At 44.3% G+C, this 14,110-nt stretch overlaps 1 long non-coding RNA gene across 1 annotated transcript in view; it reads left to right on the forward strand.

Moving 5' to 3' along the window:
• The window catches only part of LOC146587187 (uncharacterized), a 39,533-nt gene extending 36,784 nt beyond the window's left edge, over nucleotides 1–2,749 (forward strand). The window contains exon 3 of the long non-coding RNA XR_014897725.1: nucleotides 2,683–2,749. This is a non-coding gene — a long non-coding RNA (uncharacterized LOC146587187). The remainder of the gene's footprint in view (nucleotides 1–2,682) is intronic.
• The last annotated feature ends 11,361 nt before the right edge of the window (nucleotides 2,750–14,110 follow it).

The following is a 14,110-nucleotide window of genomic DNA, read 5'->3' on the forward strand; positions in this document are numbered from 1 at the left end:
TAAAAAAGCTTATTTCACCATGATTTATAGCTGATTCCACACATCTGTTGGAGCTATTATTTTCTTTCTCCAGGTGCCTTGTAATGAGACAAGGTCTGAATACCCTGGGTCAGGCTGTGCAGTTGGAGACCTCCTGGCCTCTGCAGCCATGGTTCCTGTACGGGAAAAACACCAAAATAGAAAGCAGAGCAAAAAAAGCCCCTTTTAGCATTTTCTTTATTTATACAGTTCCTGATTTCCCCTCAACAAAGACAGACAGGAGGGGAGCCAGAGCTGCATGTCCTTCTAGTGAGCTTAAGGCCAGCTGGTGCTCATGGGCACATGGCCAAGGAGCACAGGGAGGGACATTTGTGTTTCTCTAAGCAAAAAGAAACGTGACATGCAGGTCTTTGCCCCATGCTGGCCCACAGGAGAGAAGTTTTTTCTCAAGAAAAGCTTACTGGAGTCAAGAAACAAATTAATAAGCCAAATGGAGACTGTCTCACTTCACTGTGCTTCCTGGCTCTCTTCCAGCCCAGGCTGTTATTAAATTACCCACTGTGACTCCAGAAAACAGGAGTGAAGAGCCCTGCACACCAGTTTTCCTAGGAGCCTTTGTTTCTGATTTGCATCAATCAACCCTGAAACAAGAGCCGAGCAGCGGGACACCTTGGTCAAGCTATAATATCCTGTGTAGAGCTCTAACTTTGTGGTTCCCTGCAGATCTGAAGCAGRCTTCGTGGTATGCTGCAAAACTGGATGGCAGCTGCAGATTTGGCTCCCTGTCTGAGGCGGTTTGGGCTTTTGTAGACAATGCTAGTGCCCGGAGCTAAGCCACCAAAACCCTGGATCTTCAAGAGACTTCCCACCAATCAAAATCTTATTTATAAGGTTCTCACTATCCTGGAGAGGATGACACTGAGACATTTCCATTCATCTTTGTTTTGTTTTTGTTCTTTTAATTAACCCATAAAACACTTCATACGGACAAATGAAGTTGATTTGAGACTCATGCTTTAGCGGAATCAATATTTAGGTTTCTGCAGTCTATGCAGATCTGCATGTACAAGGATACACATTGAGACATCCATAGCAGAAATGGCTACACTGAATCCTTGCATTTTCGAGGAACAAAGAAAACTGGGATTTGCAATTTCATTGTTAGACCATTCCCTAGTTCAAGACTCCTAAAACTCACTGAATTTCTTGATACACAGAAGTACCCTGCAAGCCTGCTTTCAAACATCAACCTTTTTGCAACATTTATGATTTCCAGAAAAGTCAGCATTTTGTTTTTCCATGAAAAATGATTGAATCAGGTTAAGTGAATTTCCTTTCACAAAATTGTTGTGAAATCAGGTGTTTGAAAGATAATGCATGCAGCCAAATGAAGTCCTTTTCTACTTATTCTTCTCTGCAATGTTTATTTTTTTAGATAAGGTAGGCATTAATGACCAAGGAACTTGTTGTCAGTTCTTGGCTGTAGTTTATACTTCAGTGAATGTATGTCATAAGTTTGGGCATGAAAAGATTGATCTGATCTTACTTTAAAAGTATTATTATGCATTTTAAAGTTATCATTGAAAACATTTAGCATTTGTACACRAAGTACTCTCCATCTCCCTTGCCTTCTGCATTGTATCAAAGAATTTAAGCATTTCAGCTGTGCTCTTCCTACCTAACACACAGAGAAAACTCCGTGTATAGAGAGGGCCATTTTATGAGGGACTACCTCAACATTTCCTTGTATTTAATGTGAAAGAAATCCCAAATCCTCTGTAACTCCTAACCTCTTTGCTAAATGAATGAGTCCACAGACTTCTGTTACTTTGATAATACAATGAATTTATACCGTATTTTGATAATTGTTTCATATTTGAGCTGAACAATTAGAAGCAAATATTCAGTCTTCTTTCCATTTCTGGAAAGAGTGATGACTTCCACACCACTGTGGAAGGTGGCAATTCTGGTAGCAAATGATGAATCATCGTGAGAACTCAAACTGTATAATTGAAACACACTTTTCATATTTTCAAATATTCCTAATGGTATTTCATCATTTAAAATAATCAGACTATAGATTGTTCTCCTTCTAGCTGGGTAAAAATGACCCATCTGAGATGCTTTGAATTTCTTATGGCTTGAGACTTCAGTAACCACAAAGAAAAGAATGAACTTTTTAGTCAAGTCTTGAATTGTTTTCTCCATTGAGTAGTTAATATACTGTTGGTAATACATGMAGCTTTTGTTCTACCACAAAGTATCACTTTAGCCATGGAAAACAACTGTATTTAATTTGCTGTTGCAATCTGGTATCTCCACGAATGATTATAAATACCGCTATGGTACACATCTGTGTCTTCTACAGGGACCATTTGCTTATTTTTATGTTTTGTCATTTCTTAGCAACAAAAAAAGTTTGAAGAGCTTTTATTCTTAGATGTTATACTAAAATTATATTTATGATCTCCTTTTACATTTGACAGTGTACCATGAGCATCTGAGAAATTTCCTTTGCTCATACTGCAGAAATGCCTTTTGACTGTTCCCACTATCTCTACTGACCCTTGTAGAATGATTTCTCTATTCCTATGGAAAGTGCAATGCTTCTTTTTTTTTATATCTCTACTGACCCTTGTAGAATGATTTCTCTATTCCTATGGAAAGTGCAACGCTTCTTTTTTTTATGATTTTAATCTGTAGATTGAAGATTCTCACTGCTATCAGTCACAGTCTGTATCATGATGAATGTAAGACCATCACCTCGCCAACTGCAAGTACTTAACCAGTGTTTAATGCAGCCTTTGACCATGCCCTACATGCAGAACTGACGGACCTCACTATTGTGCCTGATGCACATCCTGGGTAAAAAGTTTAGTGTGATGAATTCAGTTGCAATTCTTCTGGTGAGATTTGATTTATCTGATAAGTCAGATGTCTGCTGGRCTCTGAGTAGGCAAAGTACATCTATTCCTAGTTTCTTGACCAAGTCTGGGCAGGTTCTTTAGCCTTTAAGACTTTGATTCTATAAAGAAACAGAAGTTTTTGGTAAAAAACTTGGAAATTGATTTTCTGTGCCCAAAATGTTTTTAATATTGAGTCAGGAATATTTTCAGTTTGGGGGTTTATAGTTTTTCAAAGCAGATCCTTTCTGTGGAAATGTCAGTGTCAAAATGGAGTTTTTCAGGCAAAAAAAAGTCTGAAGCAGAGTGATCTGACCAGACTGTATCTGTCAGTTGTTTCCCCCAGAAACGTATAGAAGCTGTTCTCAGCCTTTCACAAGTGGCTGGAAAACCATTTGCTCAGTAAATCTCCCACATTCCAATTGATGAAGGTCACAGCAATTCTCATTCCAGAGAGATCCTTCCAACAAATAGGCCAACAAACAGCCTTAATCCCAAGGGTCCTGATCTGGACCCACATCTTCATTTTGTGTTGGACCCCAGGTGCATGTGTCCCTCYGTATTGCAGGTACCAGGCTCCCTAGGGATAGGTCATGGGCTTCCCAGAGGTAACTCTTCCATCCAGAGATTTTGAGGAAGAGGTGCTGGCAGGGTACTGCTCAGCTCCACTATCTCTGATGCTGATTAAAGTTAGCTGAGATTCTGGCTCCTTTTATTTTTTTCCCCTGACATTTCCCTTCCTGCCCTTTCAGCCTAAATGTTCCTAAAATATTCTCCAACAGAGAGACAGAAGGTAGCCCTGATCTTGATCTGTTTTGCAGGATATGACTGCTCCTCCCCCTGGCCTCAGAATGTCTCTAAAAACAGCTGTTAAGTGATGAAATCACATAAAGTTGGTGAGGGTTTTTTGTTTTTTTAGGTTTTTAGTGTTTTTTTACCTTGGGTAGAAGAGAGGTTTGGGGATTTCCTCTGCTAGGTTTGCATCTAGTAGATGAAGGTTAATGACTGTCCTTTGCTTGTGTCTCTTCTCCCATCAGAGCCAGTCTTGCCCTAAACCAGTTTCTATGTGTGGAGGTGTACCTGGCTCCTCCCGGTCCTGCCTGCCGGCAGCCTCCCTTTGTKCAGGGTAAGACGGTTCTTCCCAGGCCCCCAGCACCTCTCAGGCGCAGAATATGGGACACACTACACAAAGAGCTGCTATAAATCAATCTGGCAGTAGCAATAACATTTGACAGCACCAAAAGAGCCTCTCTTTGGCTCTGCCGTCTGGAAAAGTCTGGCCTATGGCAGGGTTTGTATTTATGCTTCTTGATAATTTGTCCATACATCAGTTTACTTATAAGCAGAACACTTGCCCAGAAAGAGTTTTGTTTTCTTTGGACACCTCAAGGTTTTCTCTCTGTTTGGCTTCCAAGGCACACAYGTGGAAAGTGAGGAGGCAAACTGCTGCACTAGGAAGAGTTAGTCATTTGTCAGCACAGCCTCCAAGATTRTTTTTCCAGGTGGACTTTATAAGAAACACAAGGCAAGTGGGGGTACTATGTAATAGAGTCAGTCTCCCAGAGTGTGTTCTTGGCCTGTCCTTAAGACGTGATTCTCTTAAATTTGAGAGCACCAGTAATGAAGCTGGTGAAAATAAACTGGGTTAAAAATGCACCTCTGGTTTCCTTTTTATGGGAGRGAGGGTCTGAGTGGCTGCATGAGACTTTGAGGTTTGTCTCTGCTCTTTCCATATGGTACAGCACAAATCTGATCCCTGGAGCCTGGAAACCTGAGGGTAATAGATGCTGTGAATGTGACTGGCTCCAAACCAAGCACTTCATGTGCTATGGGGACCAGCACTTGCTGGGATGGCAAGGCATGCAGCCTGCCTGCCCTGAGACTGCAGGCTGCAAGGACTGTGGGACAGGGTGTTACAAGTGACACCTGGATCCTTCCATGGGTTAAACTGATCCTGGCTCCTTCAGAGGTCTTGACTGAGAAGCATGGACTTAGTTTTGGCTGGTCTGTATTTGCATAGCTCTCTGGCCCATTTCCACCATGAGTTGGGCCAGGTAAGAGGTTATTTCTCAAGGGGTGGATAGTCAGACAAGTGGGGCTGAAGGAATAACAGACCACAAATGGTCAGAATTGCAATGTGTTTTGGGCAGGCCCCAGGGTTTCCTACAAGGGCAGCAATTTAGGAACTGTACTTGATACCTCCGTGGTGAGCATCACTGCCCCAAGGCTATATGGAGAGCTCCATTCCAGACCTCCTGTGGGCAGTCTGCTGAGGGTGGGGAAACATGGCTGTTGCTGCAGGGCCTGGAGCATCATTTACGAACTTAGGGATACCCCAGTCCCGTGAAAATTGATGGTAATTTTGCCATTGCCTGCAGTAGAACCAAAATTTCAGCCTCTATCTGGGTGATTTGGCTTTGAGCCAGGGCCTGGCACATGGCCATCCTAATGACTCACTGCAGAACCACGCTGGGAGCCACTGGTTTCTGAACTCACAAGTGTATCAGCGTTGGGGCATTTGTCTATCTAAACACAGGTAATTATGCTCCATAGTACTTGAGGCATCTGTATGGAGCTGGAAGATACAACATAGCCACACAGGAGACCTGTAACCTTTTGGATGACCCAAGGYATCTCCAGCATCACTGACGGGTTACATTAGGGCAACTGTGTCCCTTCTCTGATCTCACTRGGCAAAGCTTGTTGATGTATTTTGGTACCACTTCCCTCTACCTTGGCTGAATGCCCCATTTTGCAGCACAAACTGCTCATCTTTGCCCTGAGCAACTGAGCAATGTTCAGCCAAATCTGAGCGTTAATTCAGAAGGAGATGGAGGAGTTGGAAACAGCAGCTGAAATGCTGTGAGTTTGTTTCTGGAACTACTTGTGCTCCTCCCTCATCTTCATCTTCACCCTCATCCTCCCTTTCCTCCACTGGGAAAAATCAGTAAGTGGAAAATCCTCCTTGGATGGTTCAAGCTGAATGCCTATATTTAGACTCTTGAATCCATATTCAATTACCTGCATGGGATTTGGAGCCAGTTCTGCTCTTGGCCAAACTGGCTTCTATCCAGAGTTGCTGACTGATGTGGAGTTTTGCCAGACTGACAGAAATCTTTGAAATTATTACAGAAATCTGTGATTTTTAGAAGCATGGTATCCCTTTCTATCACGCTCCCTGGGCTCCATGACTACATTTAGAGAAATCAGGTCAGTTATGCAGGAGTTTGTGACTTTTCCAGATGAGGACTAAAGGGATAATTCAAAGGTGATCACTCCCTGTGGTAAATACAGCAGTGATGAACCTYGATAGGCAAACAAAAAACATTTTCTTATATACAACCACAAAAGCAATAGGAATAGTAAATGCAGCAAATGGAATATTTTGACTTTTAGTAAGCACTGGTTCCAAAATTTTTTTAGGATTCTTAGTCCACTTTTGGAGRGACAGTTGTGTACTGCAACATAATGAAAAGCTGTTTACAAAGGTTGTGAGACTCTGCAATATGTTGGAGATTTTGCAGAGCTGAGCGGAGAACACAGCTCAAATGCAGCAGGACTGGGAGGACAATGGAGCATTTGTGGATACTGTACCGCTAGGGAGAAGCAGGAGGATGGGCAGCAGATGCACTGTCAGTCTCAGAGAAACCCAGGTGGCCAGTGAGATCCCCATGTGGGTCTGTAGTGAGAAGGCAAAGCTGGAAGAGCTGGGGAAAGCAGCTGAGGTTGAGCATGGGCAGGACAGAACCGCTGATGATACAACTGCAGACGTGGCCAGGGCAGCTGGAGACTGCAAATGGAGGAGCATTGAGCAATACTCAGTGCCGTTATATACACTGCTGCTTGGAGAGCAGTGTGTGGCTGCTTTTGAGWATCCAGTTGGCACCTGCTGACTTGGACAGGCCCACAGTCCCAGTGCACACTGGATGACTGTTAACTCTGCCAGACCTGATATGGCAACAAAGCAGTATATAGCATTAGACTGGCTCTGAAACGGCAGACTCATCTGCTCTGCGTAGATTTACCTTCCCACATGGTAGCAGCCTGGGAGAAGTGGGGCTCCTGTCTCTATGTACCATAAGGTAAATGAATCAGGATTTATGCTGGGGGGGGGGCAGAAAAAACAGCAGAATTTATTTTGGGGAAGAGTTGGTGTGCCTGAGAGCTGCTCTTTTTTTCCTGAAGAACCCTAATAAGGGATATCATTTGTCTTATTTGTCTTCACAAATCCTGTGTCACTCTTACACTTGGACCAGCATCCTTGGATCTTGACTGATCACAGTTAGGATGGCGTTAAGTTCTGACACTGCTGAGGGAAGGGTACTGCTTTGGTGTATGAGTCCTGGCAGTGGGGTGGCTCCTACTTGTAAATACTGCAAGGCTCTGTATGAGGATACTCAATCCTGCCGGGATGTGACTTTGCTTCCCACACCATGCTGTGGGCCAAGCCGAGCCCTGGTGATGCCTCAGTCTGTTCAGCATTAGCATCGTGCTGGTGTGCAGGAGCATCCCACAATTCAGAGATGCCTCAGTCCCAAGCCACATGCATCTCACAAAGCTGGAACCTTCAACTGCTTCTCACACAGTCTTGGAAGATGTAGGAACAGTGCCCTTAAGCAAGCACTTCCCAGCGCAAGGAGAAGAGGTCTTTACAGGGGTAGAGAGAAACTTGCTATCAGTGCCTGGGATGTCAGGTGGAAAGGACCCTCTCCACCTAGGGTTGTGTAAATAGAGAGGAGGTCACAGACCTAGGCCCACAACAACTTCTGCCCCAGTGCTGGGCCTTGAAGCCTGGGGACTGGAGAAGCTCATAGCTCAGGATTCTGCTGTGCAGTGGAGGTGAGAGTCTTGGTGACAGTACTCATGGGCTTAGGATGCTCCTTCAGCCTGCTCTGCCTGAAGAGGGCAGCTCTTGGACCTGCTGCCTCCAGCTACAGCTGCAGGATAGGCTCCCTCCATATTCCTTCTCTGACAGATACTAKCCCTTGGCCAGCTCCTCCACAGAACCTCCCCTCGGCTGGTGTGCTGAGACAGCCTTCTGGTCATCCTTGGCCAGCTCCCCTTTTACTATGGTGGTTGTATGTACTACATCATCTTGGGGATGGATGTGGTCCTCATCCTCAGTGCTGCAGAGGCTGGAGAACAGACTACTTGGTCCTGTGTAGGAGTAGATAGAACACAGTAAGTGCACCTCAGCTGGAGTGTGGCCACGGAGGAGATCTCTTCAGCAGGAGATCTCTAACTCCTCCCTCAAACACATGGCCCAGTTCTTTGTACAGTCATTCCAGATGCTTGAAATAGGGTGGCAAAAAAATCTCACCTTGCAGAGTGATCCAGCACTGTGGCTTTCTGAAGGAGCTGCAGTTTCCCATCTGCAGCTTGTGTCCGCTAGCACTGCACTGAGGGCGTACATCCCGCACTGACGCAATTCTGAAGTTTACTGCTGCCGTATATACATTACCATGGGATGTTCATATCCATTTTTTACTCAGGCCTATGTAGGTCACTTCTTATTTTTAAAGAGGGAATTCAAAGTCAAACTCAACCCCCAAACTCCTTGAAAARCATATTAAGGTTTGACCTAGTTTCTTACAAGTTCTTCAGCCAGAACACACTCTCCCCTCTACATYCTCCACCAGCCAGGCCTCCACTGCTGCGCCACAGAGAGCACACATCAGTAGTGTCCCCACCTGCTTGGGGACCTGCTACATCCCTCCTGCTCTCATCAGGTGACCTAATTATATCTGTGCAATGAGTAGGTAAGTGCTGTAGGGGAATACTGCGGTGGCAAGCTGGCTGGTGTGACCTTCTTTTCTTCCTGATACCCCAGCGATAATTTGTGAGAGTTCTTTGTCTTTTTCCATTTCCCTGTGTTAGTGAAACTTTCCCTGTGCAAGGGCAGAGCTGAACATGGAGGAAAGAGCAGACTGCTTTTAGACTGGTCAATGGTCTTGAAGCAGCATGGTAGACACTTGGAGGTGATTCACCACTGGCAACCTGGTGGATTAATCCTACTTAGAGGGACAATGCTTTTCAGCAGAGGATCTTCAAGAATATATGTCATCCTGCACTGAACTTCTTCCAAGGTCTTAAAGGAAGAAATGGCCTCTCTGCACATGGAGTGTCTTTGTTGCAGGTCACCCTTTCAGGCCTGTCCTGCTGCTCTAAGTGAAGGGGYGATTTGGAGCATTCAGACCTGTTGATGTGGCTTTGCCTCTTCTGCCAAGCCACATGTGTGCACCACTCTGTAGCATCCAACCAACTCTGCAGAGGACACCTGTGTCCAACCCATCAAATGATCCACAAACACACATTGTCACCAGCATGTCCACTTCACCCTAGTCAATGCCCTTTACTGTCCAGCCAATGTGCAGGAAAAATGAAACAAAATCCATGCTCTTTAAAGTGTCTACACTTCACTCTTAAACTGTTGGCTCTGTATTTAGATCCTAAATTCTGCTTTGTTACTGCTTTCTGCCTTAATCTGCCCATTTTTGTAGCGAGGCAGCAGACAGTGCTCCAGTCCTTCCAGTGGGATTTTAAACCAGCAGTTGCACCAGCAGCCCCTCCCTGTCCTGCACTGTTCCTGGCAATGTGCCTCACTTGCTCTGGGGGACCTAAGAAGGCATAATCTAACTGTACAGGCAGGGATGGCAAAAGGGTAGCAAGAGACCCGTAATTATAGATAGGCGCCCTACATGCCTTTCTGTGAATGACTCCCCCAAAGTAGCAAGAGCATATTGGATGGCAGAAAGATTGGAGGTGCTATCTGAGGTCAGAGCCACAGTCTCAAACTCTCCCATAGACATCAGCTGTGAGTTGAAGATGGGTACTAGGCCCTGAATGGGATGAACCCTTGCTCCAACCTGGCACAACAAGTGTTTAAACTAGATATGGCASCATCATTTTTGCCAAAATGACATCTGGAGTTAACATGACAAGTCAGTCTAATTTGAGTGGGAGAATGTTGCTTCAGTTTGAACAGATTGTCTGCTTGTGGGACCTTGCTAATTTGCTTCTATCAGAAGACTAAATGAATCATCCAAGCCAGCATTGCTTTCCTGCTCTGAATTTTTGTTTGTTTTCCTTGTTTTGTGCTGCCTCATTAGCTATTGGCAATCACCATAAAACTGTATTTCCCTAGGCAAAAGTGATAAAAAMAGCAAGAGGCATCTCCATGTTTAGAAACCCCAACATGTCATTCCACACAGTACTGTGCCTTCCAAACTCATCTTGTGGCTAACCTGCTGGTGTAAATAAAGTAAATCTGCTAAAGAAAGTAGCTATTTGCTCAGTCTCACACTGCACAAAGTGAATATTGCACCCCTTACCTTCCTTATGGTATGTTAGCAAGCATGATGGCATCTACTCAAGAGCTCTTGCAAGGTGCTCACAGGACTGCTAGGAGGGGGACCAACCATGTGGCCAAAGCACTGTCCCTGGTGAAGTCCACACCCTCCTGTCTAGCCCATCTGCACTGAGAAATGGACCTCATTCTCTAGCTAGCAGCCTAGAATGCAGTCTGGAGCCAACAGCCCCTTTCTGGCCTCAGTTACATGAGTCTGAGCAGGCACTGGGCAACGCTTGCTGAGTCTGGACATGGGGAAGATGGGATCAAAAACAATCTCTGAAGATATCTGACAGGGAAAGGGGCTGATCTCTGCTGAGTTGTGACTTAGACTTTCCAATCCTGCAAACTTGGAGCTGCTGCCAGAGCGAATTTGATTTTTTTTCCCAGGATCTGTTTGAGGTGAGAGTTTCCTGGCTCAAGCAGTTTGGGCTCCATTGACACTCAGCTATTCAAGGAGATATTTATGACTGCTTTTCCCAGAGCTTGAATCTTTCCAAAGTCAGCAAGAAACTTGTCTCATGGATATGGGACAGAACCTGTCATATGCAGCAAATCTTATCTCTTAAGTTGCGGGTGTGACAAGAGCTARGAGATGGTAGTCCTTCCAGTACACTGTCAGGAGCAGTGTATGTTTGACTGGAGAGGGAAATTTCTGGATGAAAGACCCAGACTTGGGAGCAGATTCCAGGGTACAAACCTCTGAGATCTGACATTTTGTGAGRCATGCCCTTCCCTCCAGGGATGGGAGCTAAACAGAGAAGACCAGTGATAYAGGAACATGAGCAAAAGGGAGATATAAACAAAAAATAAGGGACCTAGCAGCAGGGCCATGCTTTGGGATCTGGTGTAGAGTCCTGAACTACAGAGCAYATTGCAGTATATGAGGATGAACATGTCTATGAAGAGGGTGAACTAGAAGTAATGTCTAATTGCTTTACAGCCATGCAGTTTCCTTCTAATTGTGGATCTGTGGATAGCTCTGGTGTTTGATGATTCTCCCAGACCTGACTATCAGGCTTGCTAACACAGATGTGCCAGGAACAAAAGTGAACATCACAGGAAGCAAAGAGCATGTGAAGTCTGAGATGTGAAACACTGCAATCTACTCAAAGAAAATTCTACTATTGACTTCCGAAGGCACTGGTTTCAACCAGCCTTTACAAATAAAAGGACAAGATTCTCATCTGGTTGATGAGCAGGTAATAGGAGAGTTAAAAGTACAAACACTATTGCTTCTATCAAAATTATTAAAATGTCTTAATTTAAATAGATATGTTAATAATGACAATATGGAGGCTACAAACATTTGGACTGGCTGATAAGAAATCAAGCATTCTCTCTCCAAAACAGAGGTGCCAGTTCGAGATAGCTATTCTTTGCTAAGCAGTATGCCAAAATCTGTATCGTAGTGAAAATCTTGTTCATAACAGCTGGAAGAGCCAGAGAATGAGTCATGGTGGCTCATAATACCTACAAGATTTTCCTGAATGACAGTTAATGCTAGAAATAGAAAATACAGTTAAGGGGAGACTGAAACAGATAAATCACCCTGAAGCCCTGATTCATCATTTTCCTTGGCCATTAGCTATGTGGGAAAAATGTCCTTCGCCTCCATGTACATAACGCCGYGTCCTTAACAATGACATAGCCCAACAAAATAATTCAAGCCAATGTGGACACGTTCAGTTGTGTGAAGCTGAAGTTTGTCTCCACAGAATTGTGTTATTTTTAGAGGTGTCAAGAATATATGGACACTTCATAAATCTCTCCTGATTCTTTTACTCACTGATGTGATGCAGCTGCAGGAGCTTTCAGAAAACCAATGACTCAAGTGGATACAAATTAGATGGGGAGGGAATGTTGTGTGCATGGGGGAGGGGTCTCTTGTATGATATCCTGGAAAGCTTACAGCAGAGTGGGAAAAGCTTTTTCTTGGTTCTATGTGGTCCTATATTCCTGCTAATAAGTGCTCCTGAAARAGTTAGGGCTGTTTTTTCTTCTCTTGATTGAAATCAGTAATTTTCTTTTGATTTCATCACTAAATCAACACTTCTTGGATGTGTGCAAGAATATGTATATACAATATACTATTGAATATCCAAGAAGTTGTATATGCAATAGCAACTTTTATCACTAGCTCTTCTGTTTTGGGATTTTTTTAATGCTACAAATCAGATCTCTGCAAAAGGATCTCCTTTCATTTCCTTTTTAAAGAAAACCTCTAGAGTAGCTCTGGAGAATGGAAGAGCTTTGGAGCAGCTGCAAATTTTTGGAAATACAAAGGCAAAGAAAAGAGGGTAGTGAAATATTTGTAAAGATAAGGACCTGGCTTCTAAGCCACTACTGTGATTTTCTTTAGCAGATATTTAGCAGATGATACTGTGAGTTAGTGACAAAAGCTGTTAGAGATTTCTGTGAGGTATGAGGTGCTCTGCAAGATGTTAGCAACCGGAAAAGAGGAAGAATGGTTTCCRTCTGATGGACAGAGACTGAGGAAAGCCCCTGTAGAGAAAGCCTTCCATTACATCCTCAGACTTGCTTAGTGCTACCAACACGTTTGCTACAACGTTTCTGCTGGTCTGGTCAGCTTTTCAGAGGAATGGCTTATATTGGGATTAATTAGCTCCTCCTTAGGCGTATTTTTATTTATTGCTCTTCACCACTGCATCAAAAGGAGCTTTTCTCTCAATTAAACTGAYCCCAGGCTTGCTGGTTTGAAAATGAGTGGCTTGTTGCCATACTTAAATACAGAAAAGTCCCTGATAAACAGGCTGATTTCTTGCCTATGTGTCTGCCTAGACAGTCGCCCACAGCACGCATCCCAAGCATGGATTTTGAAGCCGGTGTGTGTCTCTGGATTGAGTCTGGAAGGGTCCCAATATTTCAGAGAGCCATCCAGGGAGATCACCACATTGGAAAGACTCATTAACGCCTAACTGCGTCAACTGTTTTTTTTAAAAAATCAAGTCCTAAGTTCTTTTAGCTTTCATTAAGGCCTGAAGTGCTCAGCCCTGGTTTACCAGAGCAGCCTAGAYGTCTAAGAGGTATACGCACTTTCTGAACTGTTTCCTGAAGGCCGAATTCCCACTGAACAGTACTGGGWCAAACACAGTTATTTTCTTTGCCAAAATAGCAAAAGATTCTTGGTGCTTCAGACTTCAGCCACCTTTATATTTTCCCAACAAAATGCACTGCTAATTCCAAAACTCTATTTCTTATGTCTGTGGGAGCCCATCCCTGGATGTTTATTAGCATGGTCAAATATAGAGTCACAGAATTATAGAATCAGTAAGGTTGGAAGGGACCTCTGGAGATCATCTAGTCCAACACCCTGCTCAAGCAGGGTCATCTAGAGCATGTTAGACAGGGTTGCATCCAGGTGGGCTTTGAGTATCTCCAGAGAAGGAGACTCCACAACCTCTCTGGGCAACCTGTTCCAGTCCACTGTCACCCTCACAGTGAAGAAAGTCCTCCTCACATTCAGGTGGAACTTCCTACAGTTCAGTTTGTGCCCATTGCCTCTTGTCCTGTCACATGGGACAACTGAAAAGGGTCTGGCCCATCCCCTTGGCACCCTTACTGAAGATGCTTGTAGAYGTTGATAAGATCCCCCCTCAGTCTTCTCATCCTCAGGCTAAACAGGCCCAGCTCTTGCAGCTGTTCCTCATAGGGCAGATGCTCCAGACCTCTGATCATCTTCGTAGCCCTACACTGAAGTCTCTCCAGTAGGTCCTTGTCTCTCTTGTACTGGGGAGCCCAGAACTGGATGCAGTACTTGAGATGAGGCCTCAGCAGGGCTGAGTAGAGGGGCAGGATCACCTCCCTCCACCTGCTGGCAACTCCCTTCCTAATGCACCCCAGGAGACCATTGGCCTCC

Source organism: Rhea americana, unplaced genomic scaffold (assembly GCF_003343005.1).
Source record: "Rhea americana isolate MKP2758 unplaced genomic scaffold, rheAme1 scaffold_61, whole genome shotgun sequence".
NCBI lineage: Eukaryota > Metazoa > Chordata > Aves > Rheiformes > Rheidae > Rhea > Rhea americana.